We start from the raw sequence: 17861 nt of genomic DNA, 5'->3' as shown, positions 1-17861 counted from the left end.
TCTTTTCAATCATGAAAAAGCTGAGTTTTTGATGAAACAGTTTTTCTCCTAGAAATCATTTGGGGGCATTTGTTTTAAATTGATTGGAAAAATACTGCGTAACCATTTGTACAAACTTGGGACAAATGATATTGGGATAGCAATCTACCAGAATAGGGACATTTTACCTGTAGTTTCTGGGACAAAAACCAAGGAATCTCCATTATGACCAGCCTTCAGTCCTCCTGAAGTATAGCTCTCACAGTGCCTTATTCTCATGGTGAGAAGACTGAGGTCCCTGTGTAAGGATAGACAGTGGATTGTTACATGTGTAGGGGAATTGGCTTAATGTGTCTGTCCGCGTCTGAACTTATTGCAGAAATTGAAAAGTACCAAGAAAAGGAAGAAGACCAAAACCTACCATGCCCCAGGTAACTTTGAGCAATTATGGACGCTTAATTCTGTGTTGACACCTGGAGATGCCAGGTCCAGGGAAACCAGAGTGTGTTCAATTTCATCTTTTCAACCAAGCCTGAATTCCTCCTACTGACATTGCTGTTGGTTTTCATTGCAGTAGACCTTTTGGTTTCCATTTCTTCCTCCCCTTATCATTTACTAACTTACAGTAGGTTGACCGAACCTCAAAAGCTGTATTCTCATGGTGACTGAATGGAAACTTGAGCACATTTTATGCAAAATTGTTGAGCCCACTCTTTTCATGATCACTGTTCGCTGTGTGTCATGCAGGCACTAACTCAGAGTGTCCTGTTACTCCCTCATCATGTGTCAACTGGTCAATTCACTGAGCTCGTTTTCTCTCTCTCTCTCAGTCTCTCTCTCTCTCTTTCTCTTTCATCCTTTCCTACCCAGCCATGGCCTATTCCAACATAAAGGCAATAATTTGTTACCTCATTAATGGATCTATCCTTTTTCTTTTTTAACCACTTCCTTATGCCCCATGAAATCTAGTTGGGGCTCTGTGGTTTCTGATTTTCCCTGGCTTACCTTTTAGTTTTTCCTACTTCTCCAGGCTCAGCAAGGAGCTGTTGGAAGTGCAAGAGCCTAAAGTCTTGCATGACTCAGTGGATAGATGTTATTCAACTCCTACCAGTTATCTTGAACTGTCTGATTCATGCCAGCCCTACAGAAGTGCCTTTTACTCATTGGAAAAACAGCATGTTGGCTTGGTTCTTGGCAGGGACAGTGAGTACCTTACTATGAAGGTAATAGGTCTCCACCTGGTCTTCCGGAAGGGGTCATATTCCTGCTCCAAGTGGCCCTTACTGAGCTGAGAGATGTCACTGCCACAGGGAGGACCTATAGGTGTATGTAGGTTATAAGGAAACTCTAGTTCCAGTTGGAAGCCCAGACATAGGATGGGCCAGTGAGCATGGCTCTACTCCTAGTCTCCAGCCATGTCTGTGGCAACCCGAGCCCACTCTTAGCACATTGGACCCAGGCAGATGTAAAAAATTCACAGAACTGTGATTTGGACTCAAGGGTTTGTAGGTTTCCTCCTTCATTCTAATTTCAGCATCTAAAATTCTTGCAACCATTAACAAGCTGGGTATTTGATGAGACAGGGCTGAATACTGCAGTTTTCCTTCTAGAAATAATCTGGGACATTTGCTTTGAATTGATGGGAAAAGTAAGGCATAACTGTTTCCACAAACTTGGGATAAATGATTCTGGGATAATGATCTAGCAGAATAGAAATAGCAGACATTTCACCCTTGGTTCAGCGATGCAAACCAAAGAACCTCTATCATGACCGGCTTTCAGGCCTCCTGAAGTATGTCTCTCACAGTGTCCTCTTCTCATGCTGAGGAGCCTGAGGTCCCTGTGTGGGGATTAGACAGTAGAGTGTTATGGGTGTAGGTGAATTGGCTTATTTTGTTTGTCCCTGTCTAAATGTATTGCAGGAATTAAAAAGGACCAAGAAGAGGAAGAAGACGAAAGCCCACCATGCCCCAGGTAACTTTGAGCAATTGTGAACAGCTAATTCTGTGTTGACACCTGGAGACTCCTGGTTCAGGGAAAACAGAGCAGGCTGACAATATCGATTACATCTTTTCAACCAAGCCTGAATTATTCCTAACCATTGCTGTTGATTTTCATGGCAGTAGATATTTAGGTTTCCATTTCTTCCTCCCCTTATCATTTACTAACTAACCGTAGGTTGACCATACTTCAAAAGCTGTATTCTCATGGTGACTGCATGGAAACTTGAGCACATTTTATGGAAAATTATTGAGTGCATTCTTTTCATGATCACTGCATGCTGTGTGTCCTTAGAGCACTAACTCAAAGTGTCCTGTTACTCCTTCATCAGTGTGTCACCTGGACAATTCACTGAGCTCTCTTTCTCTCTCTCTCTCTGTCTGCCTCTCTCACTGTCTGTCTTTCTCTTTCATCCTTTTCCATTTGGCCCTGTTCTCTCCCAACATATAGCCAATAATTTGTTACCTCATTAATGGATCTATCCTTTTCTTTTTATAACCACTTCCTTATGCTACTCATGAAATCTACCTGGGGCTCTTTGGTGTCTGATTTTCCCTGGCTGACTCTTTAGTTTTTCCTACTTCTCCAGGCTCAGCAGGGAGCTGCTGGAAGGGGAAGAGCCTGAAGTCTTGTAGTACTCACTGGATAGATGTTATTCGACTCCTTCCAGTTATCTTGAACTGCCTGACTCATGCCAGCCCTACAAAAGTGCCTTTTACTCATTGGAGGAACAGCATGTTGGCTTGGCTCTTTACGTGATCAGTAGGTTCCTTACTGTGAAGGTGATAAGGCTCCACCTGGTCTTCCGGATAGGGGTCATATTCCTGCACTGAGCAGCCCTTACTGAACTGAGAGATGTTGCCACAGGCAGGACCTATAGGCACATGCAGGTTTGAATGAAACTCTAGTTCCATTTGGAAGCCCAGACATAGGATGGATCAGTGGGCATGGCTCTATTTCTATTCTCAGACCATGCAGTGGCAACCTGTGCTCAGTCTGGAGACATTGGACCCAAGTTAGGTGTGACACATTCACATAACTATGCAGCACATGCCGGGAGTGGTCTGTCAGACATTCTAATTTGAAAGATATACCCACATATCTCTGGGTAGCTACAAAGTTCCTCAGGGATTTCATTTTGTAGGCAAGTCTCTGAGCTTCTACACCTGCTCAAGGGCAGTGTCATCTTTGTGTCCAGCTCATGCAAAGGTGTTACCCTGGTTTTAATTAACCTAACCCCATTCTTTGTATCTTCAATGTCTGCTTTTTTAACTGATGTGTCTGTTACCTTTTGTTTTGGTTTTGGAAGCAGGACTGAGCCTTGTCACTTTTTGATGCCATGAATAACCAATGTTTTTTTATAGAACCAAAGACTTATTTTTGACTCAAGGGTTTGTTGATTTTCTCGCTCATTGTAATTTCAGTGTCTAAAATCCTCACCTTTGTGAATAAGCTAGGTATTTGATGAGACAGGGCTGAATACTGCAGGTTTTTTTTTTTTTTTTTTCCAGAAATTATTTTGGGTGTTTGCTTTGAATTGCTAGGGAAAATATTGCGTAACTGTTGGCACAAACTCAGGAGAGATGATACTGGGATAATGATCTACCAGAACAGGGGACATTTCACCCTTAGGTTCAGAGATGAAAACCAAGGAATCTGTATCACGTCTGGCCCTCAGGCCTCCTGGAGTATGTCTCTCACAGAGTTCTCTTCCCATCCTGAGGAGGCAGATGTTCCTGCTTTAGGGTTGACGGTGGATTGTTGCATGAATAGAGGAATAGACTTAATGTGTCTGTCCCTGTCCACTTTGTTGCAGACATTGAAAAAAATCAAGAAGAAGAAGAAGACCAAGACCCACCATGCCCCAGGTAACTTTGAGCAATTGCAGACATTTAATTTATTGTTGATACCTGGAGATGCCAGATACAGGGAAAACGGAACATACCCATCCATTCATTCAGCCAACCATGAAATCGCCATATTAGTCATGTTAAGATTATCAGTGTGGAATAATTATTAAACAGGATTATTAGTTAATATTAATATTATTGGTACAATATTAATAAAGTTGCCTCTTTTCATTTTACACCTGTATTTGTATTTGTTTCTCTTGTTAATTCCTTCAAAATTGTACTAATCTTTATTCAGTTGACTTTGTTGAACTGATCAATCACATTTTCTGCAGTTTCCCTTTCTGCCTTTTTGGCTTAAAGTGAACTTGAGATGCTCATCTGATGTCTGCCTCTTTGCCATTATATTTGCAAATATCTGAGAGCAGGAATGTGAATACAAATAATTCATATCATGCCAAAATTTTGAGAACAAGAGATGTTGAGGTCCCAGTAACTCTGTCAGTCTACGAAGACACAGGGGCCTGTTGCATGTGCCATGTCATAACTCTTTGGTACAGGAATCGTTCCGTCTCCTTCCTTTCCAGCTCACTATCTACCCAGGACACTGAGCACCTGCTGCTCTCTCTCCTGCTGGAGACAGAGAAGGATCATTCTCTGCCTGAGGGGACTGTTTTTTGCTTCCTCTGGCATCTCCTGTCAGACTCTCTGTAGAACCAGTTGGGCACTGTGGTTTCTGTTCCCTCCGGTGTTTATCTTCTGTGTTCTTCATCCACCAGGCTGAGCCCGGAGCTGCCAGAGGTGGAGGAGCAGGGCGTTCCGCAGGACTCCCTGGATGAAGTTTACTTGATTCCTTCACTTCCCCCTGACCTGTCTGACTGCCAGCAGCCTTACAGCAGCACGTGTGCTCATTGGAGGATCAGCTCGCCTGCCTGCTTTGGATGTAGCCTGTGAGTACTCCAGCCCAAAGGTCACAAAGCTCTACTATTCTCCCAGGCAGCCTCTATATATTCTGTTTCCTGTAACTTGTGCAGCTGAGATGGATCATCGCTGCAGGCAGCCCCTGTAAATTCAGAGTGTTTTGAATCTGGTTCTTGGATCCAGTTTTAAGCTCAGACATTCAATGGGTAGAACCGCCTTCTCTTGTGCCAGGTGATTCCTCTGTCACTCACTCCTTCTCACAAGAACAGGCTGTAGGTATCAAAACAGTTCAGAGAGGGGAATGATGAGGGATCACTGCATACTCTTGGCCGCAACAGCTCACCTGGAGAATTTTGTGTAACAGACTTCATTCCTTAAGATAGGGCATCTCTCTTTTCAGACATTATGTTGAGCAGCACGCTTCACATCACACAGCGCCCTCCTCTCTTCTCTGGCCATCCACCTGTGCTGGCAGTTTTCCCCCATTATTTTGGAGGCTGTTTCATGATTCCTGTGTTTCAAGCCAGATTCTCTACTACCTCCTCTGAGGTGGCTTCCCTCCACTGAAGCAGTTAGCGTCCCTTCCTCCATGCCTGGCCATGGCTTGCATCCTCTGTAGAGCCCCGGTGGTTTCTTTTATGTGTGGGTTTGTGGTTTCAATCATGTGTCGTCTCAGTGCTATGTTCTCATGTAAACCATCAACAACTAGTGTCCCTGATCAGGTGCTGGCCTAACTGATGAGCAAAGCACAGTGGTTCTCATGCCCATGATCTCCAGCAAACCCTTCCTGTGAGCAAGTGCCCCTTGAGGTTGCAGTTTCATAGAGTGTGTAAGGAAAAAAAAACAATTTTCTTCTCACTCATTCTGGTTTTTATACCATTATTCTGGGAATTTCATGTGGATTGTTAGTAGTTTTACCTATCAAAACTCTTGTAGGAAGAGCAAGTAACTCTGAGATGTCCCCCATCTGAATATGTTGTAATGAGAGTAGTGACTGAAACTTTTGTCTTCCATTCTATTTTGGTCAGTAAGCACCTTTCCTGCTGGAACCATCCTCTTTCCTGTGTTTCATTTCTCCTTCAGTTTCAAAGAAGCAAAGGCTTTTGTAGGATCACAGCAATTCATAAAATGAAGTAAAATACACATCACCCTTCCACCTGTTGTACACCTCGCCCTTGGCCAAGCAAGCTCTGTCCTTGCTATAATCCATACAGTGCTCAAGGGGCACTCCTAGTGGGCAGTGGCATCTCCATGTTAGAGCTGAGGATGCTGAGGCTCAGCAAGGTCCCTTTGCTTGCCCAGGATGCCCCGACCAGTCACAGTGAGAACATGGGCCCCATGTCTGCCTGACTCCATGGTGCGGTTGCTCTCATTTCTCTGCAGTGGGATCTCTCAGAGACTGGCTAGGATGGGTGCTCAAGATTTTTCCCTTTGTAGCAAATTTGTTGGAAATGATTTCAAGCTGAAACAGAAAATTTGCTGGTCTGGTACAAAGAACTCCTATATTCCCTGACACATGTAACCCAGTGATAAACACCTTGGTGCACTTTGTGAGCAGAACCAGTGGTTCCTCCAGTCCCCCCAGGGGGACCTACAACTCCAGAGGGTGCTTACTGGAAAATTTCTCAAAGGGTGAAAGGTGCTGGTCTGTTCCTACCTTGTATCACTTGGGTTTCTGCTCTCAACATGGCAGTGTTGGAGCCCTTGTAAAGTTACTGGGCTTTGTCTCAGGAACACCCCAGTCAGGACCAGGCTGCCAGGATGAGGAAGGGAAATGCTCAGACACATGTCTCAGAAGTGAGACGCCTGTGATACGGGCCGGCTCTGCCAGGGCATCATGAAACATAGGCCAGGAGAGGCCACATTCATCCATGCAGACAGGCTGAGATGCATGAATGCGCTGTCTCAATTACACCAGGAGGCATCTGTGTGTGGATTCCGATGATAACCTGTGAAGAGTCTGTACTGTGCACAGCTGTGATCCCAGTCGTGGTGCCAGAATTGATGTGCTCCACCCATGCTCTCGCTTCAGGGAAAGTCACAGTAGAATCAGCGAGAATACAATCTAAATCATAACTTGATCTCTTATTAGGACTTTTCCCCACCTGCTCAGCTAATAATATGTACAGTGTTTCAGAAGTTTGAGATGTTTTTTGTTTTCTTCTGAAAATGCAAAGAATATTAAAAGTATAAGCTTAAGAAGACTTACTATTCTGAGAAAGAGAGATAAAAGGACCTAACAAAATTAAGTGTTTAGAATCAAAAACATTCCTAGACATTGATTCTAAATCACACATGCAGAGGACAAGAATGGGAAGCCTGGGTTTGACCAGCCTTCCCCGACCAGATTTGTCCTTTTGAGATGTTTCCCCGTCTGCCCAATATGAACTACCATGAAGTCACATTGAGTGTCCTGAGTGATGGTTAATGATCAGTAAACTGTGCCCTGAGCAACTAAGGAGGCCACATGAGGTGGAGCAAAGGGCTCAGGGACAAAGATCCAGAAGCTAGAAAGCACTCCATGCAGGGCTGCGCCAGGGAGGGGCCAGCCTGACTCCAGGGAAGAGTCTGTATGAGGGAGGGATGGGAGGTGATGCTGGATAGGAACATGGGGCAGAAGTTAGAAGGAGCACAAAGGCAGCGTGAGTGGGGAGAGTCATGCAGTGGGCAGCGGAGAGAGAGGTTTCAGAAGCAGAGTAGGAATGTGGAAAGAACAGGACTTCTTGGCAATAAAATTGCAGAGATAATTGCTAGTGTGGAGATGGCAGAATCAGAGATAGCAGTTGGGGGTGTGTATGAAGCCAGGCATCAGTGATGAGTCTGTGCTCTCAGGAAGATGAAAGAGAACAGATACACGGAAGGCATTTTTAATAAAACTTAGAGAAATCTTGATGAGAATGAGGATGTGCAGAGGGGAGGAGAGAGAGGAGCCCTGCAGCAACGTGGATCAAGCCCTGCAGGCCCCGTCCTTCTTCTGAGGCCGACCTGGACTGGCGTGAGGCCACCGGAAGTCTTTCCTTCGTCCACTTTCTGAGAGTGTGATTTCCTCTTCCTGTGGAAATACCAATAATTTTTATGAGGGGTGCTGCCCGGACCCCACTGGAGGAGCGGGTAAGATGAGGACTGTGCTCGGTGTTATCTCCCTACAGAACCACACATGCTGATCCGTAATACCTGTGGCCCCTAAGTGTCCGTGAAGGGACTGGTCCTTCTACAACATTGCTTATGGCTGCGGACACCCACTATATGGCAACAAGATGTACATATGTGGGTAGGTGGCAAAACCATTATAGGCAACGGAAATTCAAAATGTTCTAGAACCCTAAAATGTTCAACTCATGTAGTATTTGGTCTATTCCAGGGGGCCCCAAGCCCCTGGGGCTGTGGTCAGCTACCTGTCCTGGGCCTGTTAGGCACCAGGCCGCACAGCAGGATATAAGCAGCCGGCAAGCGAGCATTCCAGCCTGAGCCCCGCCTCCTGTCAGATTAGCGGTGGCATTAGATTCTCATAGAAGCACAAACCCTATTGTGAACTGTGCATGAAAGGGATCTAGATTGTGCGCTCCTTAGAGAATTTAATTAATGTCTGATGATCTGAGGTGGAACAGTTTCATTCCGAAATGATCCTTCCCTCTTCTCACGTCCCCCACCCCTGATAGAAGGAAAAATTGTCTTCCATGAAACCAGTCTCTGGGGCAAAAAGTTTGGAGACTGCTGGTCTACAGTGTCCCAAAACCCTTTTCTACGGTTCCTTCCCAAAGCCTGGAGGCTCTAAGTCCTCCCCTGTTCTTATACTCCTGTGTGTTGAGAAAAACAGCATTTCCTATACTCTTGAAGGCTCTCCAGAACATTCTTTCTAGGCTGCAGGATGGAGATTAATAATAACAGAATAATCGGCATGGCCTTGTTAGCCAATCCAAAGCCCTCTGGGCTGAAGTGGGGGATTTTCACTTCAGTGACATCCAGCCTGGGTACCTTCCATCTCAGCATCCCCAGGCACAGACAGGAAGGTGACATCACCCATTTACATGATGTCTGTCTTTGTGGCCTGGGCCACTGGATGGCTTTTACCTCAGAGGCGGAAATGCCAGAGATGGGTGTTCTGGGCATGATTAACAAAGAGAAAACTGAGAGCGTTCCTACTGACGCCCCTTCTCCTTTCAGTTCCCACCCAGGCAGCCTGTCCTTACGGGCCTTGGAGTGGAGACTTGAGCCACCACCTGTCAGAAGTGCAGGCTTCACAGGCACAGCCGGAGCCGAGAACCCTGGTGCCCAATTGTCTGCGACTACAACTGGATCAAGGGTTTGACAGCGGCTATGGCTTAGCCAGGTGGGGCGTTTCCTCCGCCACCTGCAGCTTCACAGCCAACGCTGATCCTGGGAAGCAATGGCCCTTCCAAGGTAGGGAAGGAAAGGGGACCAGGAAGCTCTAATCCGGGTGTTGGTGATCATGGTGCTGTGAGGGGAGGAGGCAATGGGGTCTCTTCATGCTCCCTCAGAGTCAAGTAGAAATCCACAATGTTGCAGCCCAGTGAGTGAGCAAGAGCCTGGGGTTTAGGATCAAATCTGCTCTCAGGTCCTGGGTTTAACCCTTACTCATTATTCATCTCAGCCAAGTCATTTGTGGTGTTGGCATTTACATCTCAGTTCTGTCATCTGAAAGACTTGAAAAATAATATCTACATTCAATCATTGTTGATAACATTAATTATGATAATTTCCAAAGGGCTAATTCAGTTAAAATTGCTCAATAAATCTATGAATAGATGTTATCTAATTCTGCTATCTTTCTGGTAAGTTAGCACTTAGGAAATGACTTGACATTTGTTGTTTCAACTGAGGAGGAGTAACTGTTAGGATCTCTACTTTCTAGGGACCCCCTTCCTGTGTTTTCTTAGAAAGTCTCTTTTGCCAGTTTTCTTCCTCTCCTTCAGCATCCCTTTTAAAGTCAATTTTCCCCTATCGAGCACTTTCAGTAGCAACCTATTAGGCACATTCAGCAAAAGTGCAAACCCTGAGCCCACAAGTCAGTCTCCTGATATACCCAGTTTCTTGCTCTGTTTTTTCCCCCCTTGTTTTGAAATAAAAGAATAAAACGGCAACCTTCTCTTGGAAAGTGTACAAATCTGTCTCTTTTATGAAAGTCCATTTAGTTCGTCATCTCCACTCACGTCCACGGCCATGTCCTCAGTTTCCTTCTCCCAGGGATCCACTTCTGCTCAGATTTCCTTAAAACCCTGGGTCATGTTCATCCTACTCTCCATCCCACTCAACATCTCCTCCTGGATGCCCTGGGGCTGCCTGCTGTTCATCTGTCAGGCGATGCCCTCAGCTGAGGAATAAGGAGACCCAAGTCCTCAGGAGGAAGGAGGGTCACGTGAGGTAATGAGCAACATCTGGGTCCGTGGAGAGGACACATGAAAGATGCTCATTGAGTGTCGGGGGATGCGTAGTCCCTGACACGTGCCCTGATAACTTTGAGTATTTAAACTGATTTCTCTTTTGCTTCTCCATGGATTCCCAGTCAGGACTCACCCCGCTGGCTCCAACACTCTCACCTGCTGGCTTCCCCAGGAGTCCAGAGCACTAACCAGGCTCCAGGCAAGAGGACAGAGTGAATGCCTTTTGTTTCGTTCTCCTTTACCTGGTGACTTCTCCCTGCTGTCTAATAGGGCATTTGTTTCTCACCATGTCTTCTCTCTCTCACTCATCTTATATTTCTGAATTTTTTTCCAGTTTCAATGGACCAGATTATAGTGTTAGTGATTATAATGTTAATTCAACATCCTCCACATCCCTATGTAATACTTTCTTCCAATAGATTTTTATATATAAATATATGCATTTGCGTCATTTGTCATGTACATTATGCATATTTGGCATGTATTTTTAATAAAATGTGTATATATGCTGTATACATATCTGTATGATCATTTCATCAATATCCCATGTTTAGTCTTTCCAATTCTTTTCTCTCATATGTTCATTTAATGTTGATTTTGCTTGATTTTTAGAATCTCCTCCCTCCCAAAACACAGCCTGTATCCAGTGTGACTTCCTTGCCTTTGCCTTGTCTACCTGGAAGCTACTTGTGTTTATTAATCCTAAATTTCTTGAAAATGTTTGTCAATTGGGATCACCTTTTCCTCCTGGCAATCTTGTCATTACTGGGTGATGCATGAAAAACCAACAATGCAGAAAATACCAAAATGTCTTCCTTGACTTCCCTTTACCCCTCGGACTTTCTTATTCAAGGCCACTTTCCTTCTCTGATGATCCTCTTGGGTGGAAGAGAAAGTCACAATAAGATCATGGATAACAGTGAACACTGTTAGGTGTGGTTTCATTTTCAGAGTTGGGTTTAGAGCCTTCCCTTGGAATGAAGAACCCTCCCCAGCTGGAAGGTGAGGCTCTTGAAGACTCAGCTGACAACACAGATGGGTATCAAGTCATTGGCCACATTTATGCCTCAAGTGTCCTAAAACCAAAGATGATCAAAAGAAAACTGCTGCTCAGCAAGTGGAGACTGGCATGCAGATTCCTTGGCCTGCAAGCTTAGGCTACGAAGGTAATCACATCTATGGCTGTTAGCTGCACTCGCTCCTTATTTCTGTCTATGATGACAGCTCATTCTCCCATTGCTTTTCTCTTCCCTATTTGTTCTCTCCAGCAGCTGCTGTCACCTCTGTCTGGTCTTACCTCTGTGTCTCATGGGCTGCCACCCTGCCAGGTCCTTCCATTCCCATCTGCTCTTTGCTCTCTGAACTCTGCTCTGTTCCCACTGCTACTGTCTTGGGAGAATTTTGTTGGTCTAGATATTGAGAATATTGCTAAATGCCTTAAGGCATAACCAGGTGTGGAATCAACTTCAGGGAATTAGAGAAAATAAGTCGGGCCATGGTTACAATCCCCACTCTCTGTTTGCTAACTCCATCCATGTAGACTCTTGTTTTTCTTTCTTTCCTGAGCCCCTTGGAAAGAATACTTATGATTATATATATTTGTTTGTTTGTTTGTTTGTTTTCAGTGCGGAAGGATAGACTGCACGCAGTGGTTATTGTTAGTTTCTACCACGTTATATCCTGGATGGTATCCCAAGTGTTTTCCTTGTAGTTAGGAGGCTATGAAACAGAAAGTAACACGTTGCTGTCCTTGCCGCCAGAGAAATTCTAAGGGTCAGCCGTAGTGAGATTGTTTAACACAAGTTAACTAGCGCGAGGGCCCCAGAACTCTTTCCTTTCTACGTGGGGCTGCTTTTAGCAGAGATTGGTCCATGGTCTCCAGTCTCCTGGGTTCTCACGCTCTGTGAAAATCTTCGTGTTTTTCCACAGCCTCTAGAGTTACCGTTAACACAGCCTCTGCTTCTAACTGCAGCACCCACAGGCGTTTGTGGGATTTCTGTGCTGGCGGGGAATGTGTTCTCACCTCATAGAGCCAGGTAGAAACTCTACGCAGTCGGGTGCTGTTCTTTGGGATGAAAGCAGGGTCTTTGGGGCTCTGTGTCCGTCTTCGGTTGTAGACATAACACGCTTACTTTGTGGATGGGAATGGCTCTGAGCCCAGGTGCCCTTGCGCATATTCACAGAGGCCCGCAGGTCAGAACCGCAGTCTCACCTGTCAGCAGAATGCGCTGCGATCTACTCGAATTACCGGAACTATCCAGCAATAAAATGGGACACATTACAAAACATGAGATAGTGTGGATAATCTCAAAAACCTCATGCTGAGTGATGAAAAGAGTGCATCCTGTGTGGCGCCATCAAGGTGAATTTCTAGAACAGGTAAAACTAACATATAGTGACAGAAACTACATCATATAGTGACAGAAACTACATCATTGATTGCTGGGGTCAGGGGGAGGGTGGGACTGACTGCAAAGCGCATAAAAAGACCTTTTAGAGTAATAGACACGTCATCAAACTTGAAATGGATGCGTTGTACCATAGTCAACTCACACCTTAATCAACTTAATTGTAAAAAGTAATAAGAAAACCACTGCAGGAGTCGTTGCCGTTGCTGTTTGTGAGCCTGTGGCACGGCTCTGTGGGACTGGAACTTTAAAGACAGCCACAATGGCTGAAAATGGTGATAATGAAAAGATGGCTGCCCTGGAGGCCAAAATCTGTCATCAAATTGAATATTATTTTGGAGACTTCAATTTGCCACAGGACAAGCTTTTAAGGGAACAGATGAAACTGGACGAAGGCTGGGTATCTTTGGAGATAATGATAAAATTCAACAGGTTGAACTGTCTAACAACAGACTTTAATGTAATTGTGGAAACACTGAGCAAATCTGAGGCAGAACTCATGGAAATTAGTGAAGATAAAACTAAAATCAGAAGGTCTCCAAGCAAACCCCTACCTGAAGTGACTGATGAGTACAAAAGTGATGTGAAGAAACAGATCTGTTTATATTAAAGGCTTCCAAACTGATGCAACTCTCGGTGACATAAAAGAATGGTTAGAAGATAAAGGTCAAGTACTAAATACTCAGATGAGAAGAACATTGCATAAAACATTTAAGGGATCAATTTTTGTTGTGTTTGATAGCATTGAATCTACTAAGAAGTTTGTAGAGGCCCCTGGCCAGAAGTACAAAGACACAGGCCTGCTAATACTTTTCAAGGATAATTACTTTGCCTAAATAAATAAATAAATGAAGTAAGAAAACAAAATAAAGTGGAAGCTAAATTAAGAGCTAAATGAGAGCAAGAAGCAAATCAAAAGTTAGAAGAAGATGCTGAAAAGAAATCTCTAGAAAAAAAGATTGGATGCTTGCTGAAGTTTTCAGGTGATTTAGATGATCAGACCTGTAGAGAAGATTTACACATCCTTATCTCAAATCATGGTGAAATAAAATGGATAGACTTCATCAGAGGAGCAAAAGAGGGAATAATTCTATTTAAAGTAAAAGCCAAGGAAGCATTGGGTAAAGCCAAAGATGCGAATAATGGTAACCTACAATTATGGAATAAATAAGTGACTTGGGAAGTACTAGAAGGAGAGGTGGAAAAAGAAGCACTGAAGAAAATAACAGAAGACCAACAAGAATCCCTAAACATATGGAAGTCAAAAGGTTGCAGATTTAAAGGAAAAGGAAAGGGTAATAAAGCTGCCTATCCTGGGTCTGGTAAAGAAAAAGTACAGTTTTAGGGCAAGAAAATGAACTTTGCTAATGATGAACATGATGAAAATGGTGCAACTGGACCTGTGAAAAGAGCAAGAGAAGAAACAGACAAACAAGAACCTATATCCAAACAACAGAAAAGAGAAAACGGTGCTGAAGACCAGTGGTTTAGTAAACCAATCTTTTATTCATTTTATTTTATTTTATTTTATTTTATTTATTTTTTTTTGAGACGGAGTCTTGCTCTGTCACCCAGGCTGGAGTGCAGTGGCCGGATCTCAGCTCACTGCAAGCTCCGCCTCCCGGGTTTACGCCATTCTCCTGCCTCAGCCTCCCGAGTAGCTGGGACTACAGGCGCCCGCCACCGCGCCCGGCTAGTTTTTTGTATTTTTAGTAGAGACGGGGTTTCACCGTGTTAGCCAGGATGGTCTCGATCTCCTGACCTCGTGATCCGCCCGCCTCGGCCTCCCAAAGTGCTGGGATTACAGGCTTGAGCCACGGCACCCGACTGGCTCTTTTATTCATTTTAAATAGGCTTTAAACTACTTTTGTTTATGGGGGCTTTTAAAAGGAAAACCGAATTAGGTTCACTTCAATGTCCACCTGTGAGAAAGGAAAAGTTTTTTTGTTGTTTAACTTGTCTTTTTTTGTTATCTAAATGAGAATTATTTTGAATGTATAGTTCTGTTCGTGTTATTTCAGATGATTCAAATATCAGAAGATTCTTCCACTAAATTGCCTTTGTAATATGAGAATATGTTAGTACAAAATAATAAAACATATAGTATATGAAAAGAGAAAAAAAACCTCCAAATCTTAATGTCTTCTACTTAATTTAGTGTATGTTTAGCCTTAGAAAAGTGTCTATCGGTGATTGAGAGTTCAGGAATTCCTTGATTTCTGTTTCTGTCTCTGTGTCTTCAGTTAAATTCATGCACTATTAAATGGAATATTTGTAAAATAGAGTCTAAGCTCAATTTTATAAAAGTATATATATACTTACATATTATCTATATAAATTACATATAAGTATATATACTTTTATAAATATAATATATATGACAGACTAACAAGAGAAGAGCATATGTATTTATTTAATGTAAGTTTTACATGACAGGAGTGCCTTCAAAGGAAATGAAGACCCGTGGAAACAGCTAAATCTCAGTTGTTGTTGTTTTTTAACAGTATGTTTTATGAAGAGTGGATACTCATGGAGAAGTATGATAAGACAAAAAAATTATGACCTAACAGTAAGAAACTGGGGAAAATGTAGCCAGGCCTCTGTGTTCAGGCTCTTCTCTGGTCCCTGTGTCTTCACACTCCAGAATGCACCTTTCCTGTGGGTACAGAGAGGGCACTTCTCACATGAGAGTGTTATGATCGGCTTCAGGGAATAAGGGCAGGGGGAGGGTGACAGTCACCTTCCTGCTTCTGTTGTTTTCTCAAATTCCTTTAGTATAAATATTTCCTCAAATTCCTTTAGTATAAAATATTCAATACCCCATGTATGTAAAAGTGCCATAAATGCTCAATAATTGTCTTCTTTATTATTTTCATCAGTAACATCATCTGAATCATCAGTATTGTCTATTTTTAACAATGAAAAATGCATAAGGTAACATACCTTACCTTATTTAAAGTTCAGAACAACCAAGGAAATGAGTAACTTGTAGCGGGCGTCAGAAGTTCTGTGGCACAAAAGGAAGATAGGCATTCAAGGAACACCAGGATAGAAGAGCCGGAGTAGGAGAAAGAGCAAGAGGGATGCAGGAAGCCACCGGATAGCTCGGGTGGAGAGAGGGCGCTCCTGCTCCGCGAGCCTCCCTGCCACCGCAGGCCTCGGGCCACCTTCTTCTAGGAAGACGCAGCCTCCTTTCCTCTGGTCTCGGCTAAGACGCTGCAAAGGGCATCGTCCTGGAGCATTTCTCCTCTCCCCCAAGACCCTCCGAAGGAAGGATGGGCAGACGGAAGCTTCACCCCGAAGTGGTCAAGCGCATACAGCTCCAGCTTCCGCGGGAGCATTTCCCGAGCGTCTTTCATGGGTAAGAGTGGGCCCTGCAGGATAATGCCTCCCGTTCCCTGAGGAGCAGTGCGGGAGATGCCCATGTGGCCAGCTCCTGGGCCACGCGACCCAGGCCCTCCAGGAGGAGCGAGGAGTCCTGGTCCCTGAGCCAGCCCCTTGGACCGGCTGTGCCAAGAGAAGCAGCAAGGGAAGGGGTCCCCTCCCGCCTCAGGGTCTCTGTCCTCCTGGTGTTAAGAGACGTGCATCCAACTCCCTCTCCAAGTGCTGGAGAGGAGGCTAGGTCTTTCCCACGGGCTGGGGGCCTTGCTGTTCTAAGGACGGCTGGGGAGGAAGAGGAGGCAGAGGCGGAAGAGGAAGCCAGCTGAGATGTGTGAAGCAGCTCTGGCTACAGCGGGTAGGAAGAGGGAGCGCGGGACCCAGGAGCCTCCGTGCGGAGCCAGGCCTCAGGAGCAGCCGCCTTGTTCCTAGAAGGGGTGCCTCTATGCATCTTGTCTCCAAAGACTGTAGGGAGATCTTCTCGCCCGGTGGGAAAGCGACGTCTCCTATGCTTTCCCACCACGGACGCCTTGTGTCTTTTCTCCTGCTAGTGTCGGCCAGCCAGCCTGCGGGGGCTACAGCTGCCGCGGTTCCACGCTTGGTGGACGCTGCCCACCAGAGAGCCAAGAGCCACGCTTGGAGGCGGGAGTCGGAGAGTCGTGTGCAGGCCGGGAGGAGACCCAAGCTCTGGGTCAGGGCTTTTTTTGCCAATAGCCAAATTCAGCGTGTTTAGACCGAGAGCTCACATCTGTCTGTTGGAGAACTTCAGTGAGAAAACCAAGGAAGCGCACTCAAAATCCCTAGAAGAGCGGGAAGGGTCTGTGGCGGCGATATCTGCGTCTTCTGTGAGCCAAGGCCTATCGGGAGAGTGAGTGCGCGCACCCAGCCGCAGGGTAGCGCGAACAGCACCGCAGACGAGGGCCCCGCGTGTGGGGAAATCGCAGGGGTCAGCGCAGCCGAAGTGCGGTGGACTAGCCTCGTCCAGGGAGAACCCCCTTCCTGACCACTGTCTGTCCTCCGCCAGGTAAGGGAAGAGGAGAAACAGTACAGCCTCCTCTCCCCTGTCCGAACGCTCAGGGTCACCACCTTCCCCTCTGCTCGCCAGTTGCCATCCTTCCAAACCACTCTCCGCCAAAGATTCCACCGACAGTCACCCTCCAGACAACCCAGGCCTCCCTTCAGCAGCGGCTCCCGACCCGCAGCCACCGCGCCCTCTCACCCCCGCGGTTCTGCCCGCCGCCTCTGCCGAGTCTGTGCACTTCACCTCCCTGGCTCCCGCTCTCCCCTGAGCTTACAGTGGACGCGGGATTCCTCCGAACCCCTCTTGGGAGTACTGAATGGAAAAGGGGGAGCGTGCGCAAGTGCTTGGTAGAGTGTAGACACTGTGGGATTTGACGGTGGTACCATCGCTTTAACGTCCTAGTGCTGATTTTTCACGCCTGCCTTCTGCTTAGGGCACCGGCCACAGTTTTCCATTTGTGCCTACTCCACCTGCTGTCTTTGTTGGCTCAGCAAATATCGCCTCCCTCTACCGCTCAGTCTACAAACGGGCGGTCCTGGAGGACCTCACCCGCCGCTCACCCGACTTCCAACCTCGCAGGCATCTCCTCCAGTCGCTTCTTCTGAAGGCCTAAGAAGCACGTTACATGCGAACGGAGGTGAGGACGCTCCGCTGACCGTCCCGTGTCAGCTGACAACTTGTGGCACGGAGAAACGCCACGACTTGGCTTGGCCTCTCTCTTAGTTATTCGCAGCTCAGCCCGATCGGCGCCTCCGGGATGGCGGAGGCGGCAAAGACGGTGGGCTTCTTGGGTGCAGCTCCAGGAGGGCTGGCATCCCTGCACGGCGGTGTACACCTGAGCGAGACGCTCTGTCGCTCTGTAAAGCCGCTTGTGCGGATGACAGACACGGAGGTAAATAAG

General features: G+C 45.8%; 2 pseudogenes across 2 annotated transcripts in view; both read left to right on the top strand.

Moving 5' to 3' along the window:
• LOC126931509 (neuroblastoma breakpoint family member 3-like) overlaps positions 1-17861 on the top strand; it is an 833099-nt pseudogene that overhangs the window by 11147 nt on the left and 804091 nt on the right. The gene's annotated exons all lie outside the window — the stretch shown is intronic.
• On the top strand, positions 12764-17573 carry LOC126951345 (lupus La protein-like; annotated as a pseudogene). Its single transcript, XR_007724438.1, has 5 exons — positions 12764-14051; positions 15821-15922; positions 16491-16630; positions 17017-17307; positions 17394-17573. The product of XR_007724438.1 is annotated as a lupus La protein-like (transcript).

The sequence above is a fragment of the Macaca thibetana genome, chromosome 1, assembly GCF_024542745.1.
Source record: "Macaca thibetana thibetana isolate TM-01 chromosome 1, ASM2454274v1, whole genome shotgun sequence".
Classification (NCBI taxonomy): domain Eukaryota; kingdom Metazoa; phylum Chordata; class Mammalia; order Primates; family Cercopithecidae; genus Macaca; species Macaca thibetana.
The sequence above is the reverse complement of the archived record's forward strand: the minus strand, read 5'-3'. Positions and strand labels throughout refer to the sequence as shown.